Here is a 20779-nt window from a genome sequence, read left to right as displayed (position 1 = left end):
TAACCCAAAGAGGAGCACACCAAGGTACACAGTAATCAAATTGACAAAAATTAAAGATAAGGAGAAAGTATTAAAAGCAACAAGAGAAAATCAACAAGTAACATACAAGGGAACTTCCATAAGATTATTAGCTGATTTTTTCCCCAGAAACTCTGCAAACCAGAAAGGAGTGGCATGATATATTAAAAGTGATGAAAGGGAAAAACCTACAACCAAGAATACTCTACCCAGCAAGGCTCTCATTCAGATTTGATGGAGAAATCAAAAACTTTACAGATAAGCAAAAGCTAAAAGAATTCAGCACCACCAAACCAGCTTTACAACAAATGCTAAAGGAACTTCTCTAGGTGGAAAAAAGGCCACAACTAGAAACAAGAAAATTATGAAATGGAAAAGCTCACTGGTAAAGGCAAACATACAGTAAAGGTAGGAAATCATCCACACACAAACTAATACCGAAGTTAAAAGACAAAAGTAGTAAAATCATCTGTATCCACAATAAGCAGTTAAAGGATACACAAAACAATTAGAATAAAATATATCAAAACCAGTAATCATGAGGAGAAAAAAGTACGAATGCAGGGTATTTAAAAATGCATTTGAAATTAAGAGATCAGCAACTTAAAACAATCATGTATATATACAGACTTCTATACTAAAACCTCACAAACTGCAAGCCAAAAATCTATAATAAACACACACACACAAAAGAAAGAGGAATCCAAACATAATGCTAAAGATAGCCATCAAATCACAAGAGAAAAGAACACAAGGGGGGGAAAAGACCTACAAAAACAAACTCAAAACAATTAACAAAATGGCAATAAAGATATACATATCAATAATTACATTAAATGTAAACAGATTAAATACTCCAACCAAAAGACATAGCCCGGCTGAATGGATACAAAAATTAGACCTGTATATATGCTCTCTATAGCCCTCTATATATATATATACATACAGACTGACAGTGAGGGGATGGAAAAAGGTATTCCATGCAAATGGATACCAAAAGAAAGCTGGAGTAGCAATAGTTATATCAGACAAAATAGACTTTAAAATAAAAACTGTTATAAAAGACAAAGAAGGATACTACATAATGATCAAGGATGATCAAGGAATCAATCCAAGAAGAGTAACAACTGTAAATATATATGCACCCAACATAGGAGCACCAAAATAAAGCAAACATATTCTTTTTTAGGGGGGGAGATAATTAGGTTTACTTGTTTTTTTTTTTAATTTATATATATTTTTATTGAAGTACAATCAGTTTACAATGTTGTGTCAATTTATGGTGTACAGCACAATATTTCAGCCATATAGGAACATACATATATTCATTTTCATATTCTTTTTCACCATAACTTACTACAAGATATTGAATGTAGTTCTCTGTGGTATACAGTATAAACTTATTTATCAATTTATATATAGTAGTTAGTATCTGCAAATCTCAAACTCTTAATTTATCCCTTCCCATCCCCTTCTCCCCCTGGTAATGATAAGTTTGTTTTCTATGTCTGTGAGTCTGTTTCTGTTTTGTTAATAAGTTTGTTTGTCTTTTTTTTTAGATTTCACATATAAGTTATCTCATATGGTATTTTTATTTCCCTTTCTGGATTACCTCACTTAGAATGACATTCTCCAGGTCTATCCATGCTGCTGCAAATTGCATTATTTTATTATTTTTTATGGCTGAGTAGAATTTATTTTTAGAAGAGGTACTGGGGATTGAACCACTTGAGCTATACCCTACCCTTAATCAAACAAACATTAACAGAAATAAAAGGGAGAACTTGACAGTAACACAGTAATAGTGGGGGACCTTAACACCTCCCTTACATCAATGGACAGATCATCCAGACAGAAAATCAATAAGGAAACACAGGCTTTAAATAACAAATTAGACCAGATGGACTAAACTGATACTTACAGAGCATTCCATCTTGAAGCAGAATATATATATCCTTATATATTCTTCTCAAGTGTACCTAAAACATTCTCCAGGATATATCATGTGCTGGGCCGCAAAGCAAGCCTCAGTAAACTTAAGAAAATTGAAATCATATCAAGTATCTTTTCCAACCACAACACTATGAGATTAGAAATCAATTACAAGAAAAAACTGCAAAAAAACCCCACAATCACTAAAGAAATCAAAAAGGAAATTCAAAAAATACATAGAGACAAATGAAAATGAAAACACAATGATCCAAAACCTATGGGACACAGCAAAACCAGTTCTAAGGGAGAAGTTTAGAGCAATACAAGCTTACTACAGGAAACAAGAAAAATCTGAAATAAAGAACTTAACCTTACACCTAAAGCAACTACAGAAAGAAGAACAAACAAACCCCAAAGTTAACATAAGGAAAAAACCATAAAGATCAGAGCAGAAATAAATGACACTAAAAAAAAAAAAAAAAAAAAAATTGAAAAGATCAATATAAAACTAAAAGCTGGTTCATTGAAAAGATAAACAAAATTGATAATCTTAAGCCAGACTCATCAAGAAAAAAAGGGAGAGGGCCTAAATCAATAAAAACAAAAACAAAAAAAGGAGAAGTTACAACTGACACTACAGAAATACAAAGGACCATAAGAGGCTATTATGAGCAACTACAGGCCAATAAAATGGACAACCTAGAAAAAAATGGATAAATTCTTAGAAAGGTACAATCTCCCAAGACTGAACCAGGAAGAGAGAGAAAATACAAACAGACCAATTACCAGTACTGAAATCAAATCAGTAATTAAAAACCTCCCAACAAACAAAAGTCCAGGACCAGATGGCTTCAATGGTGAATTCTACCAAACATTTAGAGAAGAGTTAACACCTATCCTTCTGAAACCATTCCAAATAATTGCAGAGGAAGGAACACTCATTCTATGAGACCACAATCACCGTGATATCAAAACCAGACAAAGATATCATCAAAGGAGAACATTAGAGGGCAATATCACTGATGAATATAGATGTAAAATCTCAACAAAATATTAGCAAACTGAATCCAACAATATAGTAAAAGGATAACATACTATGGTCAAGTGGGATTTATCCCAGGGATGCAAGGACCTTTCAATATCCACAAATCAATCAATGTGATATACCACATTAACCAACTGAAAAAAACCATATGATCAACTCAATAGACAGAGAAAAAGCTTTGGATAAAATTCAACATCCATTTATGATATAAACTCTTCAGAAAGTGGGCTTAGAAGGAACATATCTCAACATAATAAAAACATTATATGACAAACCCATATGTAACATTATACTCAATGGTGAAAAACTGAATTTCTCCTAAGATCAGGAACAAGACAAGGATGCTCACTTCCTCCACTTCTGTTCAACTTAGTTTTGGCAGTGCTAGCTACAGCAATCAGAGAAGAAAATGAAGTTTAAAAAATTTAAATAGGAAAAGGAGTAAAACTGTCACTGTGTCAAGATGACATGATACTATACACAGAAAATCCTAAAGAGACTAACAGAAAACTATGAGAGCTCATCAATGAATTTGATAAAGTTGCTGGATACAAAATTAATACACAAAAAAACTGTTGCATTTCTATACACTAACAACAAAATATCAGAAAGAGAAATTAAGGAAACAATCCCATTTACCATTGCTTCAAAAAGAATAAAATATCTAGCAATAAACCTACCAAAAGAGGCAAAAGACCTGTGCTCTGAAAATTATAAGATGCTGATAAAAGAAAATGAAGGTGACAGAAACAGATAGAAAGATATACCATGTTCTTGGATCGGAAGAATAAATATTAAAATAACTACCAATGCAATCTACAGATTCAATGCAATTCCTATCAAAAATGGCCTTTTTCACAGAACTAGAACAAGTAATTTTAAAATTTGTATGGGAACACGAAAGACCTCAAATAGCCAAAACAATCTTGAGAAAAAAGAACAGAGCTGGAGGAATCATCCACCCCGACTTCAGACCATACTACAGAGCTACAGTGATCAAAACAGCATGGTAGTGGCACAAAAAAACAGATCAACGGAACAGGATAGAAAATCCAGAAATAAATCCATGCACGTATGGTCAATTAATCTAAGACAAAGGAGACAAGAATATATGATGGAGAAAAGACAATCTCTTCAATAAGTGGTGCTGGGAATACTGGACAGCTACAAGTAAAAGAATGAAATTAGAACATTCTCTAACACTGTATACAAAAATAAACTCAAAGTGGATTAAAGACCTAAATGTGTGACTGGATACTATAAAACTCCTAGAGGAAAACATAGGCAGAACACTTTTTAACATAACATTTTTTGGGATCTATCTCCTAGAGTACAGGAAATAAAAGCAAAAATAAACAAATGGGACCTAATTAAACTTAAAAGCTTTCACACAGCAAACGATACCATCAACATACTGAAAAGTCAATCTACTAAATGAGAGGAAATATTTTCAAATAATATGACTGATAAGGGATTAATATCCAACATATATAAATAGCTCATACAACTCAACATCAAAAAAGACAAACAGCTCGATTTAAAAATGGGCAGATATACAGGGAACTATATTCAATATCTTGTAGTAACTTATGGTGAAAAAGAATATGAAAATGAATATATGTATGTTCCTATATGACTGAGCATTGTGCTATAAACCAGAAATTGACACAACATTGTAAACGGACTATACTTTGTTAAAAAATATATTATAAATAGATAAATAAATATTTTTTAAATGGGCAGAAAGACTCTTTGGCTTTTTTACCTCTTGGTCTGTGCTACTTATAAATTGGTGAATGACTTGTAAGGAAAATATCTCAAATTTATTGGGCTGATTCCTCTGTGCCTCTTTCCTTTCCATGATCATGGTCGCTCATGTTCCGACTCATTTAGTATCCTTGAATTCCCTTTTTCCCCTTCTCAGTCCTATCAGGCTACAGAATGTTCTGCTCAGCTTCTCTGACTCTAAGCAGCTGGTTTTTGCCTGGCTTCTTAGCTTCTCCTCACATGCTACTTAATAAATGGTAAATGTCTCAAGGAAAAATACAACCTAGAATGTGGGGCACTCAATAAATTTCTCTTCTTTCTGAGGTCTTAGCTCTCAAGCCCTGGCTATCTTTTATGCCTTCAAATAGATTTCTGAAATCCAGCTTTTCTAGATGTCTCCTCTGGGAGCAATGGTCTACTACCAGGTAATCCATTATGTCCAGAGGCAGATGCTTAATGTCTTGTAATATGTTTAACCTTCAATTTTTTTTTACTGACAAGACCAAACTCTTAAAGATAATCTTCACAGACACAAATCACAGTGCAAACAGTATAAGACGTAACTATCTTTACTATTAACTATGAGACCATCTAAGATACATTATAGAATGCCTAAGTTGTAAGAGACAAACTTCACAGGAATTGGTTTAACTATCAGTATTACTCTGTTAGTGCATATTTGGAAATTAAAAGTTTATGTAAAATGATGTATTAACAGAAAAGATGATACTATTCTTCAGGTTTATATACCTCCAAACCAAAGTTAAAATTTCTCCTTAGAAATCAGTCACAGTGACTTCTCTCCTGGTTTTCTTTTCTTCTCTTAGTTTTCAATCTAGGACACAAAAATCCATTTGAAAGCTACCGAGTAAAAAATGCAGCATGTGTTACAGAAGCCAGCAGCAAAATGTCTGCCACAAGACTTCATAATTTTGTTGCCTCTGCTTCTAATGTTTGCATTCTGAACACAGAATCACAACTGGGTTTCTAATATAGATTAGAGATCATAGATTTCCACAGAGTGTCCATAAGCTCACAGGCCCACTGGTCATTGAGCAGCCTTCAGGTAAGGATTTTTAAAATCTCATACACTTCTTGCTACTTTGTCAGTTCACCATTTATTTATATTTCACTTGCTCATACTCACCATCTTCCCTTAATGCTTCTCTATTTTCTGCATCCCTGGTGTAGTGAGGAATCCCATTCCTCCCCAGTCTTGTGGACTAGACTGAATTTTTATGTGCAAACAAGAGCAAAACTAACAATGAAGCCCAAGTAGTCCTGGGATGCTCACTCCAAATGCCAGATTAGGTAAAATCATTTGTTTAAAAATGTTCGCATCTGTTGCTTGGCACTGATCCTTAAGCTCCAAGACCCCTACCTTCTCAACTAATTATCTTCATGTCAAGTAATCAGTTGTAGTTGATTGACTATATACTCATAAAAATCCCCAAATCCCAAATCCTTCAAAATAGAGGGAAGAGACCGAGATGGAATCAAAGAACTTTTCTCAATCCAGCTATTAAGGGCACAAAAAAAACATGCAGAGACAATGCTGTGAGAAAGTACTGAAACAGCCTATTTTCTCTGAAAGCATCCCCTCCACACTGATCACACTGCTCCTGCCACAGATGAAGACCATGTATAATTCCTCAGCATGGAATAAATGAGCAAGGGGAATTGTAAACAGTCTGGCCAACCACAGCAACAGACACAATGCAACCGAGATACGGCAGACCCTGCTCCCCACTGATATAATCCACACTTGGCAAGGATGAGTTCTCACTGCAGGGCACTCCTGCCTAAACACACAGGCTCCCCGGAGAAAGGCGGTGGGAGAGGGGAGAGCAAGACAAAGAAGGGAGGGAAGCAACAGCTGCAGGGGAGACCCACAGTCAGCATTAAAATTGTGTGTGTTCCCTTTGACCCAGGAACGCCAATTTGGGGAATTTTCCTCAGAAAATAAAAACCAAAGTGTAAGGATAAATGTAGAATGTTCATTGTGGCATAACTTGTTGTGTAAAACAAAACAAAACAAAACACTGGATGAAAACCCAGAATATCTATAAATACAGAAATAACGGGGAAAATTATGGAACTTCCTGCAAAGCAGTACTAGGTAGCTATTAAAAACAATACATTGGATCAATTATATGTATATATTTGTAAAAAATGTACATAATATAATAAAATGAAACATAGAGTAACTATTATTATATAATTCCATTTACACATGAAATAGAAAATAACTCTACAATGTTTGAACGTAGAAAAGGAGTGAAGTGGTTTTGTCAGGAAGACGGAGGAGAGAAGAGGTGGAGATAGTAACATTTTCTTCATATACTGCTATCTTACTGGACTTGTTATAATGAGTGTATATTACTTTTATAATTTAAAATTAAAATACACTTAAAATATAAAAAGGATTTATTACAGCTGTAGAGTTATTTATTAAGCTGTGGAAGTAATGCCAGACCCCAGAGCTCAGTGGGAGTGTGTAGTTCTCTGGCATTTGCTTTAAATTGATCCTGGTGGGTAGAGGTAGACAACAACTTCTGCTCCTAGAGAGAGGCCTCACCTCGAGTCCCTCCATTGAAGCCAACTAAAGCACAGACTCGACAGCGCCTCTGGGAATGGCCAGTGGTTGTGGAATGAAAGCTACATCTACCTCTCCAAAGGCTCAGCTGCAGAGCCTCCCAAGGGGCTGCCAGAGCTGGTGAGCAGCCGGCAGAGGTGTGGATGAGAACAGAACAGGCTTTTATCTGGGAAAATCACGCTACTCCGACCACTAACAGCTTTTGTTGGCTCCTGTTCCATTCTCCTAAGATGAGATGCACAAGACTTGCCCAGCTGCTGCAGGAATCAACACTAAACTCTGTGGGAAAGATGCTGCCACCCAGGTTAAAGTGTTCTGTGTTAGCACCTTGGCAGAAGATTCTTTGAGGACTACTAGAAGCCAGTTGTGGGACTTCCAGTTGTCACCCACATGATGTCATTAAGGCCCTGGAGGTGTGACAGTTGGCTTAATATTTGCAATTTGGTTTCATGCTAATAGAAGCTTCCAGATCTTCAGGGGAGCAATAGATATACAAAATCCAATCACAACAGAAGCTAGCAGCCTGCAAAGAATTAACTTTTCTGTTCATTCATCTTCCAACATCTTTTTTTCTGTTCTTGTACAATCCTCTGTCCTCCATCTGTGCTTCTTCTTTCTCCCTGCTTAATTTCTTTAGTAGATTTCTTACTTAATGTTTTCTTGATTATCATAGAGATGCATGCTTATAATAGCAATTGTGGAAAATATGGATAAATTTAAAAAAGAAAAATAATCATTTATAATCCCACATCTGGTAATATTTAGAAATGATTTCTTGTTATCTTTATACTTTTTTAGAGTAGGTCTACATTTGTGTATCTTTGCAAGTACAGTTGAACTCACGTATATATCTAACATCATGAAAGAATATGAGAGAACGTGATGGAAGTGGGAAAGGGGATTTGGACGGCGTGTTGCTGCTGGTCTCTGCACGGTTGTGGTGTGGCTATGTGTTCTGGTGTGTCGAGCCTATATTAATATTCCTCAGACTGACTGACAACAGCCTCTTCTTTTCCCTTCATGGCTGCCTTGGAAGTCAGCAATATTTGCTGGAAAAGATTCCCATGGGTGGTTATTTGATCTTCCTTCCTCCCAGTTTTTCACTTGCAGATAACTGGATACCTAGCAGGTCACTACTCCCTTCCCTTTCCTGTCTCCTGACATTGTCTCTCCTACTCCCTCTATACTCCAATCTTCTGGGATAACAAACAGCATCCAAAAGCAGGCAGCTGTCATGAGTCAGGGCACAAAAACAGAAATGTACATTTGGAAAAGGCATTCAATTAAGCTTGCAGCCTGTTCACCTGTTCAGGGGAAATATTACAACCAATGTGGCCCTTGGGAGATTCCACTTCATGCAGAAAATAAGGAATATTTTAGATTAGAGCCAAGAAGGCCGTTGTTGGTCTGGAGTTTTGCCCTTTCCCTAGTTAAGACACTGGCATCTGCCTCCTCTCTCAAGATCTCCCCAGTTACCCTTGGAAGTCAGGATGGAGAGCTGACAGTGCTGACTGATAGTCCGCCCTTCCAGCACAGGTAGACAGCAATGGGAGGGCCCAGAGCCTTCTTTCCTGGGTGTTCCCAGTGTCACTCTGGAACAGGTGCCCATGGCAGCAAGAGAGCAGTTCCAAACAGCAAGGTCCAGAGCAGAATCGTGAAGTTTCTCTAAGAGGTCCTTCCATGCCCTTTTCTGTCTTCATACTAAGAAACCGCTTGTCCCCATCAGGACTTCAGAACTCTCTGGCTAATCTACACGCATGCAAAGTTCCTCGCGGCAGCCCTGAAGACTGAATTCCCCAGGACCATCACTTCCACAATGATCTCTTCCTTATCACAAACATCATCAAGTGGAGATGCTGAGAGGTTTCACACCTCTGGCTCCCTATTTTTCACTACAGAGTTAAAAATAAACATCCTTGGGCACTTTTGAACAGGAATCGTAATCTGAAGGGAGACACGTGGAAGGTGGCCGGCAGTCCGGTCTACAGGTTGTCACTCTGCGTGGCCTCAGCCCTCTGCTGCCAGTTTTCTCTGCAGTCACCATCCAGTAGCCGGGTCGAAGCAGGTCTGAATTCTGCAAAGACGGTCTGCCGGCCTCACTGCCTTGGTCCTCTGTTGCCAGGCAACCTAGCCTGAAGTACACTGACCCAGATTTAGGTTCAGGCGATAAAGGGGTACTTAGACCCTTTCAACTCCCCTCCACTGAGGCAAAGTGGCCATAAAAGAGGTCAGAGGATGCAGCATATGGCCTATCAATTCAGTTTGACTCGGAGCATTCTGAGTGTATGTGTGATAAGGGGCAAGAGGGCGGTTGGTGAGACCTGTTCCTGGTGAGTCCCCGGAGTACACCAAATGGATGTGACCTCCCCTAGTCTACATCCTTCAGAGTAGACTACACAAAGTCTCTAGACTGAGAGAGCACCGAATCCTAACCACTAGACCACCAGGGAGTGTCACAAAATCTCTAGACTGGATTGGACATGGTAGAAAATTCTGGAAGTGCCTTGGACATAAACAGACCTCAAGGCCTTGCTCAGGCTGGATGCACCATCCAAGAATTATTTAAAATTGGACCCAATCTCAGGTCAAAAGTTATGTGGTTCCCTACAACAGAGTGAAGTCCACGCTCTTGGTCCTTTACAAGTTGGCCTTCAGTGCTCCCGCCTTATCTCTCACTGCAAACCTGCCCTGACCCTCCACGCGCCACCTCTTCACCTTACTCAAGCCACACCAGCACTCGGCCCCACCTCGAATGTCTGCTCAACTTACTTGTCTCTCTGGAAATGCCCTTCCACACCACAGCTGCCAGTCAAACAGCCACATCTCCTTCAGACCTTGACTCAAAAGGCGCTTCTTCCTTGGAAGAAAATAATGATCCCTCTTGAAATAGCTAGTTCTCTACCCTCCACCTGGAAACTCTGGCTAGCCTCCACTCCTTCCCCCATAGTTTCATAGCAGGTGTGATAACTTAATTATAGCAGTCGGCAGAGTTGTCTTATGTAGGCCTTGTCTACATCGGTGTTGAAGGAACTGTGTCCTTTACAAGGCTGATTATTTCATTCATCTATTCGGAATGAACGCACGCCATCTTAATTAATCCCTCCTCACGATGACAAGCTCTTTTGCCCCAGCCCCTCTGGACTCACACCTTCAGGGATACTACATTAACTGTCCCTGCTCTTCTGGAATCATTTTTGTCAGCACAGGCGTCTTTCTCCTGACCCAGACACTACTGATACCCATTCTTCTGTGTGCTCACTCTCCCCTATCCCTAGAAAGCAAGGTGCTCTGCAAGGTGGGTTCAATATCACCAATGTTCTCTGGCCGTATCATCTGTCTCTGTTGGAGCAGCTCATGATTATGACAAGTGTCTCTGAGAAACACCTTGAGAAGTCTGGATGGAAACCAATGCCCCATGGAAACACATAAATATTTTATCAGGCTCTGAACAAGACTCTTGTTCATAAATATTTCAACCCTTCGATGGCAGCATGCTCAGTGGCTGATCAGAGTCAACTTGTGCTGGGATGGGGAGCAGGGAGGAGGAGGGGGACACAGCAGCGGTGGCAGCAGGCACTCTACAGTCTCCTTTACGGATAAGAAGCACTGAAAGTGCACTCGGGGGCTGCCCGATTGGGATGGACACTCATTTTCCAAGTGCCCTCTCTCGGCAGCGGGAGGAGGTCAGCGCTCAGTGGGGCTGTCTACGGAAGGCACTGTGGGGCTGCAGGCGGACTGCCACATCAGTCACCACCCCCATAACCTGCCAGACTTCTCTCAGCACTGGTGGCACAAAGAAGACTTCCAGATAAAGTACACAGGACTTAAAATGAGGCAGAATCTATAGGAATGCTCATGGCAGCTTTATTCAAAATAGCCCCAAATTGGAATCAACCCAAGTGTCCATCAATAAGAGAATGGAGAAATAGATGGTAGATATTCATATGGTGGAATACTATCTTGGAATAAAAGGAAATGAACAAACTGATAGACTCACCCACGTGGATGAATTTCATAGACACTGTGTCCAGCAAAAAGAAGCCAGACACAAAAATATATCCTGTGTGAATGTTGTTTATATGATGTTCAGGAACCAGCAAAACTAATCTATGATAATAGAAATCATAACAAAAGTTGCTCCTGGGAGGTGGGGGTGACTAGCAAGGGGCATGAGGGAAATTTCTGGGACTGAAAGGTCTATATCTTGTTTGGGATGAGGGTTTGTCAAAAATAACCCAGCTTCTGGCACAGGACTCAGCTTCAAAGCACTGTGAGGATACAAGTGGCTACTGAGCTCCAGGATCATCACTCACCTATAAAACATTGATTAACCTGAATTACTTACAAAGACTTCTAGTATTTTACCAAGCATTCTGCAACCCTCATGGCAGGCAAGGTCTTGTTTGTGTCATTTAATTATCTAGTTAATTCAATAATTATTTATAAATTGCTTACAATATGCCAAACATAAACAGAGCCATGGATAAAAAAAAAAATTCTTGTCTTTATGAAACTTACATTTGAGTGGGGGACATGTGGATGATTAACATAGAAACGGACATACTATAAAATGCCAGGTAATGATGAGTGCAGTGAAGACAGCTGAAGCAGGGTCAGAGAACAGGGAGTGACAAAGCACTGTTTTGGATCAGGTGGTCAAGGATGGAGAAAGTAACACTCGAAAAAAGCCCTGAATGAACTAAGGAAAGAAGCAGTGCACATATCTGAGGGAAGAGTGTGCAGGCAGAGAAGAGCAGGGAAGGCGGTAAAGTGAGGGGAGAGTGACAGAATACGTCAAAGAGGCCAGATCGCATAGGGCTTTGGTAGGTCCTGGTAGAGAACTGGATTTTATTACAAGTGTGAGGGATTTTATTCCATTGGAGGATGTTAAGCAGGGGATTGATATAATCCAACTGATGTTTTAACAATGGAAAAAAGGAAGCAATTAAGAGATTTGCCTAAGATTCTTCAGGAAGAGTCAGAAGAGTAAAATCCTATCCCCGCCACCCCCGCCCTCAGAAATGTTAATTTCCTTCACACATCTATTTCTTAACCACCTTCTAATTCAAGCTCTGTCCAGGACCAGATAACATATGCCTGGATTGCAAAATCTGATTTTTATTAACAGTTAACGTCTGAAGATGATTATAAGTTTATAAGAGAGGTAGGTAACTTTTCTGTACGTCTGAAATTTTTCATAATAACATGTCCTTCAACATGTTATAAAAAGAGGTAGGAATGTGCATCATTTATCAAGGTAAAATTCATCAGTAACTGCATATGAATGTTAGGGTTCTCAACACCTTTCTGCAAAATAAACGGTCTAATTTTTAACTAAATGTGGAACATTCTTTTCAGCTTTCAAATCCAACTTGTGGGCCCCAAGTCAGTTCACCTTCCACCGTCTCTGTGGAAGGTCAGAGCCTCAGTGCCTTTCTCCTCTCTCCCTCAGCCCCCACTTACTCTCTGTGAGTAGAAAGAAATGCAAATTCGGGAGAAGGGGAGACTTTTCAGAGATGTTCTCTACAACATCAACCCCATCTGGAAATGGCCCTATGATCAAACAACAAATAAGGAAAGATTAAAACCTTCAGCAGGAAACAAACTGTTAAGCGTCTACTGTCCTCCCCAGAGAACCTCTTTCCCTTCATCATTACTCTCCTACTCTTCTGAGTGCCTCCTGGGCGGGAAGTCTAGGCTGGAAGTTGCTTCATCCCACCTACCTTTGGGCCACAATTCTGCTTCACTAGACTTGGAAATTCTCTATCCCCAGGCTATCATAACTCTGCCTCTGACCAGGCTTAATGCTAGACTTTACTGGGGAACAGGGAGAAGCTAAAAGCTGGAGGCAAAAGAGAAGGGGCAGCCCTGAAGTGGAATTAGGCTGGCAAAATAGGGACCAGAGCGCCACCATTCCCCTCCCAAAGGATTCTTAACTCAAGCAAAGCCTGCCAAGGCATTTTCTTCTCCAGACTCAAACTACCTTAACAATACATACAAATCACTTCCTCAGCCATTTGTCTCCACACCCTTTTGCTCCAACTGCAGCAAAGGAAGAAGCTGCTGTTTTGCAAGCCTGGCTGCTACTCAGCCTGCAGGGAGGCCTTCTATGCTGCATTTAGCCGTTGGTGGAGAAAAATCAGTTTTCCTTTGCAGGCCTTGCTGCCTCATACAATTGCATCAACAATTTTTCCAGCTTTTAATCCCCACCTCAAAATCTTTCACTTTTACGTGGAGATGCCATAATTTAATGTTACCCTCCATATCCTGGTTCAAAGGACTACACCAGAAAAGACATTTCATTATAGGCTAGGACATAATTTGCCTATTATTCATGCAGGCATGTACCTAAGAAACCAACAAAGGGAAGAGTAAGAGCATGCCAAGACTTCTCGCCCCACAGATTTCTATTCTAAAATGTTAACAACAAAACTCGATTAAAAAAAAACCTCAAGGTTCGGATTCTGCAGTGTCGCATATATACCTAGACACACACTATTCAGACGCCAAGTTCAAACAAGTGGCCTCAAGTTTCCGGATAGAGCCAAGTAGGAGACGAGTGCTCGCCAGGGTACAAGGATGCTGCAGCTCCCGGGAGACTCTCCTTGGCCCAGAACAAGGCAATTCGACAGACCGCGGTGCAATAAAACTCTCGTCAGGACTTCACAATCTCCGTGAGGAAGTCCACCCTATCTACCGCCCTGCACCCCTGGGTGAACGCGCCCCTGCCAGGCAGATGGGACCAGCCTGGCGAGGAGGCTCTCTCCCTGCAGTTCCGTCTGAACAGTCTGTCGCTCATTCAAGCAAACACAACAGCCGCAGCCCCTCTTCCCAACAAACACCAGTGCTCTCCTCCCTCTCCTCAGGAAGCTGCCACGGGCATCCCTGCTCAGTGACCTCGGGCTCGCTTCCAGTTTCGAAGGTAGTTTCTTTACCGTTTCCGAAGAAGCAGCCCAGATTCTGAAGAGGAGACTAAGTGCTCCCATTCCTTTCCACTTTGTACCTTAGTGTTTGATGTTTTGTAGACATATCGTGTCCACAGAGAGGTCCCCACAAAATCCCGAATTTGGGACCCTCAAGGGCGCGCTGCTCACCTCACCAGGTCCGGAACCGCCGAGGAGCGCCAACGCCGCGGTGCCCGGGTCTCTCGCGGGTGCGCGGGGCCGGAAGGGACGGGGAGGGGCGGCGGCAGCACAGCGGAGCGCCGCGCCCATCGCCGCGCGGGGAGCAGAGCGCGGAGGCGGCGGGACGGCGGCGCCGGGCTCTGCGGTCTGCGCGGGGCGCGCGGTGCCTGCGGGGCTGCCGCCGGCGGGCCCTGGCGGGGCCGCGCGTCCAGCCCCTCCCTTGGCACCGCCCCGCACGCGGCGCCAGACCGAGCGCTCGGCCGGGAGCGCCCGCAGGCTAGGACGGCTCGGAGCCCCGGGAACCCTGCGCGCCGCGCCCTCCTGCCCGCTCCTGCGTCCGGTCCCCTGGGGCAGCCCGGCCTCCGGCCGCTGGGCTCCCAGACCCCCTCCGTGGGCGCCTTCCTTCAGCCTGGGCTTGCGGCTGCCGGAGGACCTGGCCCCGGGGCCGTGGAGCCTCAAGCTTGGGTCCCAAATACCCATTTTTATTTCTAAGATGGAGTTACCAATTCATATTCTTATTTTATCCTCTCTAGGTTTTCCAAATGCTTTACGTTGAGTTTGTATTCACTTTATTATCAGATGAGAACGTTGCTTTTCCCAGGATTGTTAAAAGGAAACCCAAACAAGATGTTTACCCATGAAAAATATGCATGAGCTTTGTGTTTAAGACATCCTTAAAAAGTCACAGGGTGAGAGAGATGGAGATGGTCTTGGAGAGACTTTCCATATTTTCATTTACTTTAAAACCTCAGACGTGTTGTGCTCGTTGGGAAGCCCCACATTTTCTCCACTGCGTGGAGGAAACCCTTGGCTGGCGAGGAGGGAAGGGAGGGAAGCTGGGTAGTGACATTCTTAGATGTCTTATGCACTATGCTACCCAAGAGGTTTTTTTTCACAGAAAGGGTACTAATGAAGGGGGACATTAGAGGAAGAAAGGATAGCCAAGGGTTTCCTCAAGGCAGTGAGCAAAAAGCTGGATTTCCCGAGTGCAGGAATTATGCCTGAGATTCTACCCAGGTCTCTTCCAGATCTCTCGTTCTTTCTGTACAGCCTGACCTGTGCATTTGGAACAGACAGAAAGTGAGGGAGACAGATTTGATCCTCTTTCTTGGGAGTTGCTTTAGTTAAGAAGGCACGTGGGTTTAACGTCTCCTCAGGGCAGCTGAGTCCAGAGACCAGAAACAGCTCCTCAGTTCTGTGATTGTAGATTGAGGATTTGTCCTTCTGAACTTTATAGGGCTTTTGTTTCATCTCAGAATTTCTCCTTACTCTTAGCCCATTATTCTCAACAGTCCTCCTATATTCTGCAAGATACTGGAATCTTTCTCCCGACATAGTTCCTACCTTCAATCCCAATGTTCTTTTTCCAGTTGGAGTATCCCCAAGTCCTCACTTGCCATGCACAGGTTTTCCATCTTCCACCAAGTCCTGCCCTGTTTACCTCAGAAATGTTTCTGGAATCCTTCCCCTCCTCTGTATTCCCACATTTCTGCCCTTGTTAGCTGTTGATTACCTAGGCCTGAATCATTTTAATAGTTTCCTAACTGGTTTTCTTATCCCCTGTCTCTCCCCACCTCGAAAGCAGAAGCAGAACGAAGAATGTCATTCTCTTAACAAAACAAAGCATTTCCCCCACCTCCCACCCACCCTACACACAGACTGCAGTAACTCCTCTCTGCACTTGGGGTACGGTCTAAACTGCTTTCACAATTGGAAACCAGCTTACCTTTTAAATTTTCTGTCCACTCAACACCTGTGTTCCAGCTGTACTGAGTTGGGCCAAGTGCCGTTCTTTGAATATACCCTGGGTTTTTAATGCCCCCCCCCCCCCCGTGTTTTGCTCACTCTGTTCCCTTATCCTGGATTTCTCTTTATTCCCATCTTTACCTGTTGAATTGCTCCCAAGCCTTCAAGATCCAACGCATATTGCTTCTCCTTTACCGAAGTTCTTCCAGATCTTCTCAGTCAGATCTGTAAGATCAACTGATGTCTCTTTCCCAGCACCCTGTGCTTCTGTTACAGCATTAACGAAGTTGGTCTTCATGTGACAGCTGACTGTATCCTCTTGTCTCTCTGTTAATGGTCAGGGTCTGCAAGGTAGGGTATTTCTGCAAGGCAGAAAATATTTCTGACTCAACTTCATCCTCCATGGCAATGGCCACATACATATTTTAAAATAAATAACCCTTCTTTCATTGTATATAAACTTTACTTACTATAAAAATTCAAATTCGTAACGTATAAGGAAGGAAATAAACCCCCCAAACCCTGAAATAACTACTGTTAATGTTTTGATGATCATATTTCATGCATATTTTTATGCATCTGTCCATCCATATATGCACACATGGAATTATTTCGTGTAGGCTGTGTTCTCTTTTGGACACCCTCTTTTTCAGTCTTTTCTTACCTGATTCTCCCCTCATTACTCTCAACTTCTTAAAAGTTAAGCATGCTAAGATAGATAGATAGATAGATAGATAGATAGATAGATAGATAGATAGATAGATAGATATAAATATATATCTTATAGATATATATTTAGATCTGTATCTTATCTATATATCTTTATTTTACAAAATGAGGAATCATAGTGTAAACATTTCCATGCTTCTTGCTTTTCTCATTAAACAATCTCACAAAAATCCTTCCAATTCAACAGGTATAGCTCTAATTCATTCTTTTATTTTAGAGGCTGCATAATGTTCCCCAGTATGGATGTACCAAAATTTATTCAAGAGTGTCCCTACTCATGACATTCAAATTCTTTTTAAACAATTGCCACTGCCACCAGTGTTTTAATAAACATCCTTATATGTATATCCAAATGCCCTGGTACTTTAATTTCCGAGGTGTTGACTCCCAGGTATGAGATTGATCTTTTTAAAATGTTAATAGAGCACCTTCTAAAAGGCTATACCAATTTGCTTTGTATAATTTTAGCCATTCTGATAAATGAATAGTTGTTCCTTTAATTTGCATTTCACTGATTACTAGTGAAGCTGCTCATGTTTTCTCTTTTTGCCCCTTTTGGATTTTCTGTTCTATAAATTGCTTATTCATATAATTAGTTCATTTTTCTTTTTGAGTTACTGGTCTTTTTCTTTTTGAAATGTAAGAATTTCTTATATATTATAGATAGTAACTCTATATATGTTGTGTGTTAATATGTTGTATGTGTTGCAAGTACTTTCCCCAATCTCTCATTTATCTTTTAACTTTGTTTGGAATTTTTAAACCAACTACAGTTTATTCAGGTTTATGTCAATTTAATTTCACATGAGTTATAACTAGAGTCAATATTGCACTTAGGTAATGAAAATAGATCTTGCTGTTTCAAACTTCCTTAGGAAACCAATCTCCTCTTTCAATATTTCAAAAATTTGACATAGCATTCTACTCTCTAATCTCCTACCCAGTCACTATTAATCCACATTGCTCCATTCACAAATATACGTGCATTTATAGTATAATACAAATTTTCTGTATATTATTATCTGGCAGAGTCACATTAAATAGACCATTTTGATTTATTAAAATTCTAGTTAACAAAGTGTTAAAACATTTAGTAGTCATAATTTATTTATTTCTTTTCCAAATACACTTCTTTGGGAAAATTTCTCCTGTGCAATTCTAGAGATCTGCCAATTTTGGAACCTCACTCTTTTGACCACAATAGTGGACATGACCCACACTATAGCAAATAGACTTTATGTCCCAGGAATTTGAATCTTGAATTTTATATTGACACTGGTTTAAAATGATTGTCCTTAATTCTATCTACTAAATCCTCAGATCTACTGTGTTTCTTTTGATTATACACACACATGCACACACACATGTATTTATTTATTTGTTTGTTTGTTTTCTTAGTGGTTGCCTTGGGCATTTTGATTAACATCTGTACTCAAATAATCTTCTTTGGAGTAATACCAACTTAATTTCAATAGTATACAAAAGTTTTGCTCCAATATAGCTCCATTCCCTCCTCTTTCTTTGTGCTATTATTTTTGCACAAATATTATTTGTACCCTTTTTTACATTATAAGTTCATTAATACAGTTTTATGATGAATTACTTTGTAATACAGTTTATTTTAAAATTAGGAGAAAAAGTTACAAACAAAAAAATACATTTATACTGTCTTTTATATTTACCTGTGTAGTATGTTTACTTGTCCTTTTTATTTCTTCATGTGAATTTGAGTTACTGTCTAGTGTCCTTTTATTTCAGCCAGAAGGACTTCCATTAGCATTTACTGTAGGGCAGATCTGCTGGCCACAAACTCAGTTCCTGTTCCCTTGAAATGTCTGAATTTCTCCTTCATTTTTGAAGGACAGTTTTCCTGAATATAGGAAAACTTTCTTAGTTGACAAGTTTTTTTTTATTCCTTCTAGTATTTTGAATATGTTATCCCATTTCCTTCTGGTCTCCATACTTTCTGATGAAAAGTCAGCTGTTAATTTTTATTGAGGATCCTTTGTATGTGAAGAGCCATTTTTCTATTTTTGCTTTACAGATTCTGTCTTTGGTTATCTACAATTTGACTATGATATGACCAGGTATGGGTCTCTTTGTGTTTATCATACTTACAGTGTGTTGATCTTCTTGGATGTGTACATTAATGTTTTTCATCAAATTTGGGAAGTTTTAAGGCATTATTTCTTAAATTACTGTTTTTGCCCTTTTATCCCTCTTCTCTCCTCTGGTACTCCTATTATGCTTGTATTGGTACATTTGATGGTGTCACACGAGTCTTTGAGGCTTTCTTCATTTTTTTTTTCTTCCTGTTCTCCAGACTGAATTATTGCAATTGACTTATTTTCAAGTGTGCTGATTCTTTTTTCTACCTGTTAAACCTGCTATAAATCCTCTAGCAGATTTGTGATTTCACTTATTGTAATTCTCAACTTCAGAATTTTAACTTTGTTTGTTTTAAAAATAATTTATGTCTTTATAGATATTCTTTGATGAGACATCATTTTCTTTCTTTTAACTCTTTATATGTGATTGTTTAAAATTCTTTGAACATATTTATAATAGCTGACTTAATTATTTTGTCTAGTAAGTCCAAAATCTAGGCTTCTTCAGGGACAGTTTCCACTGACTGCTTTTTGCCCTCTGTGTATTAGGCCATACTTTCCTATTTTTTTGTCTCATAATTTTTTTTTTTGTTTGTTAAAAAAAGGACATTTTAAATTGTATAATGTGGCAAATCTGTAAATCATATTTCACCCACCCTCAGGGTCTGTTTTTGTTTCTTTTTGTAATTGTTGTTGTAGCTGCTGCTATGGTTTGCTTGTTTAGTGACTCTCCTGGACTTATTTTGTGAAATCTGTATCTTTTGTCCTGTGTAGCCACTAAAGTTTCTGCCCACTTAGCTTAGTAGTTAATGATGGAACAGAGATTTTATTAAATGACTTGAACCAATAAATTTCCCACCCTTTGCTGAAGACCTCTGTGTATATGTGTCTTGAGGCAAGAATTCAATGCTCCAGAAGTTTACAGCTCTGCCTTAGCCTTCACCTCCTGCTTTTCAGTGCCTCCAAGTCAGCCAGAGGTGAGAGATTATGGACTTCTTAGGTCTTTTCTGGATATTCACACAGCCCTGCAAGTGCACTTGGCTTTCTACATTCCCAGGAATGTGTCAGAAATTTTCAAATCTGGACATCTCATTCTCCAGGTTTTCTTTTAAGTCTTTTTGGCCAGCTTCTTATTTGTTCCAACTGGAATTACTACCTTAGGCAACTGTGATATTAAAAAGTTGTCACTGATTGTCTTTGTCAAACCCTCTGGGATAGAGTATTCCTCTGATGAAGACCTGAGTCAGGTCAAATAAAGACAAGCCCTGTTTATGTGACTTTTCCAGGGAGCTGCCTGACAGGTCAAATAATGACAGTTTTCTCTGGATGGGGCTTATGTTCTCTCCAGTGGCTGCTAGACTGCTGTTTTTCACAACTGTCATAGTTGTGAGGCTGTTGGTTTTTCAGACTACTGCAGCACTAGGGTGAGGCAAATGGGACTAGAGCAGGTTAAAATGCCACAAAGCTTGTTGTTCTTATTGAGATTCAGCCATTTTATTTGAATAAATGCTCCTCAGGTTTTGCGGGCTTTAATTTTCACAGTTCTGAAAAAGTTGATTTTGACAACTTTGTGAGTGTTCTTGTTGCTTTCAAGAAGGTGTAAGTCTTTGGAGGTCCTTATTCTGCTATTGTGGAAGTACTTCTCCCTTTCTAGTTAATTTATTACTAAACATTTTTTGGTTTTTGTCACTATTTTGAAGGAAATATTTTCCCC

At 39.8% G+C, this 20779-nt stretch overlaps 1 protein-coding gene across 1 annotated transcript in view; it reads right to left on the bottom strand.

The window, feature by feature from the left end:
- Positions 1 to 14465, bottom strand: part of GPR156 (G protein-coupled receptor 156) — a 101754-nt gene extending 87289 nt beyond the window's left edge. Inside the window, exon 1 of the mRNA XM_064494833.1 lies at positions 14362 to 14465. The gene's annotated coding sequence lies outside the window, so the exon portion shown is untranslated. The remainder of the gene's footprint in view (positions 1 to 14361) is intronic.
- Positions 14466 to 20779: the final 6314 nt, after the last annotated feature.

This window comes from Camelus dromedarius, chromosome 2 (genome assembly GCF_036321535.1).
Source record: "Camelus dromedarius isolate mCamDro1 chromosome 2, mCamDro1.pat, whole genome shotgun sequence".
NCBI lineage: Eukaryota > Metazoa > Chordata > Mammalia > Artiodactyla > Camelidae > Camelus > Camelus dromedarius.
Note: the sequence above shows the minus strand (reverse complement) of the source record. Positions and strands in the feature narration are given on the sequence as shown.